Genomic DNA, 7,081 nt, shown 5'->3' with positions numbered 1-7,081 from the left:
CGCAGTTGAGTGCCCCACAGAAGGGAATAGCTTCCAGCCAGTAACTGGCAGTACTGGTGGATTACATGGTACTGGAGAGGCACTGGTGTGCCCGGACTGTTAGTCAAGTTCTTCTTGAAATATCTTCTCTACTTTCTTTTGGTACCATTTACCTCTGTAAATGGTAATAATGATGTCCTCTTGACATCCTGAGGCTATACTCGTACAGTCCTCACACCTGAACCAAGTGGAAGGTTACATGAGTACTTTGTATTTTCATATCAGAAAAGAGAGAGATAGAAATAAAAACATGATATATATATATTGAGGCCATATAAATTATAATACTAAGGTCAGTATGACGGTATTTCCACAAAGACTCCAAACGTACTTAGTTGGGTTACTGTATTACATATAATATGCAATATATATATATATATATATATATATATATATATATATATATATATATATATATATATATAATGTTATAGGCCCGATTTTCGAGGCCTATATTTTATTTAATTCTCTGTTTAAAGAACAGAGGTTGGTATCTCGCTTTTCCCGAGATATGTATGGTAGCAAGAGCCGACTTGCTGTGTCAGCTGATCTCTCATCTTCACATCATAAGTTATTCATTACTCCTAACTAAATTCCAAGGTCTACTGGAATGAGATACTGGGCTACAAACCTAAAAACTTTACTGACAAAAAAAAAATAACGAAAATAAGCTATGAAAGAATGAACTCGAATTATTCAACATAACTTCGAAAATCTTCTGATTAAGGTCCAAAACATAGACACCCAATTATTTAAGGAAATACAGAAATAACCCATCTGTCATCCAAATCATAAAAGGTCACTCAATACATTGTAAAGGTCATTTCATATTTGATTCAATGTCACACCACTCCCATCTTTGAAGAGGTATGTAGAGAGAAAGAAAGGAATACCTGTAAAAGACAAGCGTTATATTAAAAACCAGAAAATGCAAAAAACACAAGATTTCACTGCAACAGGGATAAAGTCTTTCTCCAGAGTCTGTAAGAAAAATCTAAAATGTTTTATGAGTTATACTCGCTTCACGCAAGTCCTCTGGAACAAAGACTCCATGTGTATACTTCCCTTTTGCACAGTTCACATGTTAATTATACCCAGAACGGATCGCACTGCCCACTCAATCTATGAAACACTCCCATTATATGGGTTTTGCAACGCACATATGAACACACTCTCGTGACATCGCTTGAGTTCAAGGTATGACAAGACACGCCTTCTGTAAAACAAGGCGTCACAAGGTACTTGGTCACACACGTACCTATACACTCAACCAGAGGAAAAAACGCAGTGATATTCTCTTCAAATCCAGATCTATAACCGGATCACCTTCTAGAATGTTCTAAGCTGAAATCGCATTTCCAATCCACGTGTTTTGCCAGCAAGAGTTTTCTGCAAACATTGACTTCTTGTGGTATGCGAACGACACTCAAGCATTTTATTACATGCTGTGCTCTGTCATATGATCTCTCGAAAGGCTGATGCAGTCTTTTCAAATGTCACCTTCGTGACCAGTTACATATATATATATATATATATATATATATATATATATATATATATATATATATATATATATATATATATATATATATATATATATATATATATATATATATATATATATACATATATATACATATATATATATATATATATATATATATATATATATATATATATATATATATATATATATATATATATATATATATAGGATTTTAACACACGAGAAACGCTTGGAGCCTCTCTGGTTATTTCATTCAATACTTCATAACACGTTTTTGTTCTCACCTTTTTACAACCACAGCCTTGTTTCCCACCACTGGCAAACCACAGCACTCCAAAACAACGTTTAAGCTGACATACTGAATGATCTAGCACACTGCTAAACACAAAAGCAGCGCCAGGAACATCAGTTTCTTTCAACTTAAGGTTAGTAAACTTCCTTGCTGTGGCCACTACAACATAAGTCGTACTGATTTGTTTGTCCGACCTTGTGTAGCTCTGTGTAGCTAAGCGCAAAGTGATGACGTAGTTGCCGATCGCTGCTACTGGCGTGTTGTGTAAGCTGTGAGCACTTCGAGTTACTCTCAGTAGTTGCCATTTCTTAAATTCCTATTTGCATATAATACATTTACCCTCCAAGTGCCTTTTGGAAGAGATTTCCAAATGTAATGATCTACATTCCTATAAAGTTTTAATCTAGAATTTTCAGTCATTATCTTCCAGGTAATAAGTACCAAGCAACGTGAAAAGAAACTTATCTTCCGTATGCAGTGAAGTTTTTTGCCAATTCGCATGATAATTAATTCCAACCGCTGGGGTGTCCAAGGTGACATTTCGATTATTCCAGCACAGCCAACAACATGTTGTTCTTCCTACAAGATTGCTGGTGATCATGTAATAAATGATATATGATAATGTGTAGGACCATTTTAACACTGTACGCAAAAAGGGAACGTGTTTATTTACTTATTATATCATATAATGTCTTCAACCATATGTATGAACGGGCGGGGCAAATGAGCTGAAATCATTGCGTTAAGCATGCGCAAACTCAGCTTCACTTAGTGTGGAAAGAAATCTTCAATTTAGGTTTTCAGTGTAGATTTTATCGAGGTAATAAACATACTATATTAAATATTATCATAAATTATGATCAAAATTCACGTAAATGCTGATAAAAAATTGATGTTATAGGGGATTTATTGTTGTAGGTTAACCATACTTCTGGCAGCGCCAGAAGAAAAGGTGAAGCGTCAGGTGAAAAATGAGAATAAACCCATAAAACTGAAGGAAAAGGTGAAGTAAAAACGAAAATTTTATTTGTTTTGTCTGTGTTAGTATGTCTGTCACATGGTAGGGGTTTGATTTTGAGTTAAAAACCTTTCTGAGGTGACACAGAGGCCATGTGCAAAATTTTGTCTGGGTCTGTCAAGCAGTTTGGGCCAAACTTATATACAAACATTCACTTTTGTGTGTGTGTATATATATATATATATATATATATATATATATATATATATATATATATATACTGTATATATACATACATATATATATATATATATATATATATATATATATATATATATATATATATATATATACACATTCATACATGCTGACTGACTAAAGTGAGTAAAAAACAGAGGTAAATAAGCAGGGGTGATGCATTCTGTGCATATCTCATAGAAATAAGATAAAATCTGAACATCAACTTTTCATTCATAAAATATAAGCTATTAGAAGATAGACAACTGACTTACGTCAATCCATTTTAAGAATAAAAAAAGTCTTAGAAAAGACGTCAACAAGGAAGCTGAGACACTTACGCCAAATCAGCAAGGAAACGTTACAAATAAAACGCGTTCCTGTGTCCTTTGAGGCAAAACGCGCCGATGTCTGTTTTTCTGTGTAAAGTTTTCATCACAATTTATGAGTTGTGTAAGGACGTCATTATAATCGAGATAATGCTTACTAAAATAAAGTCTAGTGGATATATATATATTTCCACATAGCTACTGATATAGTTTAATGTCATTCAAGCCAGCTTACCCTACTAAATTTTGTTTTAATCTAGCGCACTTTGTTCAACAAATCAAATACTTCTATACTGAGATGTAGATAATATTTCAAAAAAAAAATAAAAAATAAAAATAAAAGAAATGTTTTCCTCAGCACAAGACCAATAAATCGCGTTTTCAATGATACATAAGTTATATGGTAACTTTTACGCGCAAAAGCATACTACCATATTTTTCTATGGTATTTGTACATTGCATTTCTATATTTCCGATTATTTTCGTTTACTGTTTTCCTTTATAGCATGAAACTATGATAAAATATCATTTTTACCTGTATCTACCTGATTTGTTACCTAGATTTATCACAATTTAGTGAATAATTGTACAAAATGTGCAAAATGAAATTGTAAGTACGATGTACTATGTGTGTGTATATATATATATATATATATATATATATATATATATATATATATATATATATATATATATATATATGCATAGTAAACTCATATCAATCGACTTCACCATTGCCATTGACAATCAAGGCTATTCACAAGACCTCCTAAAAGGTTATATTAACCAGAACCCCAATTTACAGTTCACTCCACTTCGTAAGCTCATTCTAGAGTTTCTGATATGCTTTCTCTCTCAATCTCCCTCTCTCTCTCTCTGTTTTTTTTTTCTCTCTTTTTTTGTAGTTGACAGTACAACAACCCCTCTTTCCACCTATCTTATGGAACCATTATTTCCCTTGCCCTTTACCATCTCATCAATGGCTTCGTTCAGAATATAACTTATCTTTCCTCCTCAAATGGAGATGATTCTACTCTCCATTAGTAATCTTCTCGTCAACCCCTCAGCTAAATCCCTCTCTTGTTCACGATGAACCCTGTTTGATACTCTTAATTGGGATGTAGATGCTACATTTGTTTGGGCCACCAATGATCGGTTCATGTCAATGACTGCAACGTCTCTTTATTGAAACTTCCTCTCCATGCCCAATGACATTCGAGAATTCGCATACTGAACGTCTCAGATCTGTTCCGTGCTATGGGCTCAGGAGTGAATGGCAGTTGGATTATTGGATATGCTCTTTGGGTATAACGTATTTCCCCTCTGAGCTGCAACTGCAGACTAGTGAGGGATTTAGCCCTCATTGTTCGAGGTATGCTTCTTATCGGAGGAGCGTCTTCAAATACCCTTCTCAATAAACTCACTTCAGTCATATCATAGGGTTGTTGTTGTTGTCAACTACTCGTTCTAAGAATGCTGAGTTATCTGCCTTGCGAAAGATTTCCTGGATATTCAAACCTGCGTCGTTTATGGAAAATGCTTGGTATTACTAGAAAGCAAAACCCATTAACATTTTCCAAATAGCAAACAGATGGCGATTATCTTCTCTCTCTCTCTCTCTCTATCTCTCTCACTCTCGTGTGCTATATATTCATTTCATTCATACTATATATACATATATATATATATATATATATATATATATATATATATATATATATATATACATATATATATATATATACATATATATATATATATATATATATATATATATATATATATATATATATATATATATATATATATATATATACACATATATATATATATATATATATATATATATATATATATATATATATATATACATATATATATCATGTGCTATATATTCATTCATACTATATATATATATATATATATATATATATATATATATATATATATATATATATGTGTGTGTGTGTGTGTGTGTGTGTGTGTGTGTGCGTGTGCATATTATCACACCCGAATGTATTTTTGATTAGTTTTCTGCTTTTCATGGTGACGTGGAAGTAAACGAGCTGTTATCGGAACTAATCAAGGTAAACTCTTGATCAGCGACCCTTTGAACGTTTAAGAGGGTACTCATAAACCTTTAGAAGGAATATAGCTGCTGTAAGGTAGCAGATTTCCCTGGATCTCTGTACCGCTAGTATTCGCGGCTTCTTTACTAGCCACTGTCTCCTGCTTCTTACGGATGACGTTGTCTTCGTATTATTGTTGTTTCGCTTAGTTCATTGTATTGCCATCACTTACATGGATGTTTGAAGATACGAACTTCAAGGCGCGGCTGCTGATTCATCGAGTGTATGTACGGCCTTCACTCACTACTTGGACGTTTAATGTATAACGAGCATCAGATTTGTGTCCTCGAGTACACTGCATGGGTCTTTCCTAGATAGTGACCCCCAAGGGTTTTCGGGGGTCGTTATCCATGACTAATATTTCTCGGGGGTCATTATCTTTATGATATTTACAGTCTTTTTTTTTTACGGTAATCCCCAACGGGCTTGTACTGAACACGCCGCAAAGGTGGAAACATACCGGGATAAAACCGTTGGGGGTCACTATCTAGGAAAGATCCCACTGCATTGCCTTCACGTACTACTCTTACGGTTTTTAGTAGGCTGCTGTGGTTTCATCGAGTCAGTTATATTGCCTTCGCTAGCTACATGGAATTTATGATGTTACGAGCTTCCAACCACTTTGACTTAACAAGTATTGTAAGCTTCATCGCCCTATACCAGTGCTGCTGTTACTGCAGTTCCGTCTACAAGAATTCTGTATGTGTAAGTTGACAAGTGTCTGTATAATAGACTGTGCTCCAGTTAGAACTGTCGCAGTGTTTAGTTACAAAAGTATTCAGTTCTTGATGCAGTGATCTGACATTTATTTGGCGCACAGTGATTGATTATTGCACATTTTTGGCCAAATGTTAATAATGTTTTTATGCTCCTCCACTATGCTCTACCATCACTGATTATCTAAAAAAACATCTAAAGATAAATCTCATTAATAGCTATTGCTGTGATTGTTAAGATATTGAGTATTTGAAACCTGTTCATTTTTATGAAACGGCTTCACACAAAACAAGGGAGAGCCTGCTAAGGAGTTAGAGCAAAAAGGTTAAGAAATGACAATATATGTACTTATCATAGACAGAGGCAGCTGCTTCAGAAAATGGCGTTATCCTTTACCTTGAGTATTTCTATGTGTTACCTTTGCTTATGTATGTATGGCACAAAGGTTTTTCCTCAAAAAATTTCTTTCACTCTGATCCAGAATGCACAGGAAGGCAAATATTAAAAAAGAAAAGGGTATTTTTAAATCGTTAGAATTTTGCTGAAATCCCGATTTTACCTTTCGAACAAAAAATTAAAATCCCAATAAAAACATTAATACGGCTCAATTACGGCTTATTTTCATTTTTATGTAAAGGTGTATTTAGGTAATAATTAACGCCTCTACGCACGTTAAGAAAAATTATCCGGTCAATATCTCATTGGAATTATGAAAACCAATAACACTGCAATTATGCCAACGTGAATCGGACATCCTTACGTAAAGTTACCGACGAACGTCTTGCCTGACATCAGAACAACTGATATAGGATTTATGGATTTTTTCCACCTCTAATGAGGAGAACTTTTCGGATAATGAGCATTGAGGTACCG

The sequence above is a fragment of the Macrobrachium rosenbergii genome, chromosome 12, assembly GCF_040412425.1.
Source record: "Macrobrachium rosenbergii isolate ZJJX-2024 chromosome 12, ASM4041242v1, whole genome shotgun sequence".
In the NCBI taxonomy this organism is placed as follows: Eukaryota; Metazoa; Arthropoda; class Malacostraca; order Decapoda; family Palaemonidae; genus Macrobrachium; species Macrobrachium rosenbergii.
The sequence above is the reverse complement of the archived record's forward strand: the minus strand, read 5'-3'. Positions refer to the sequence as shown.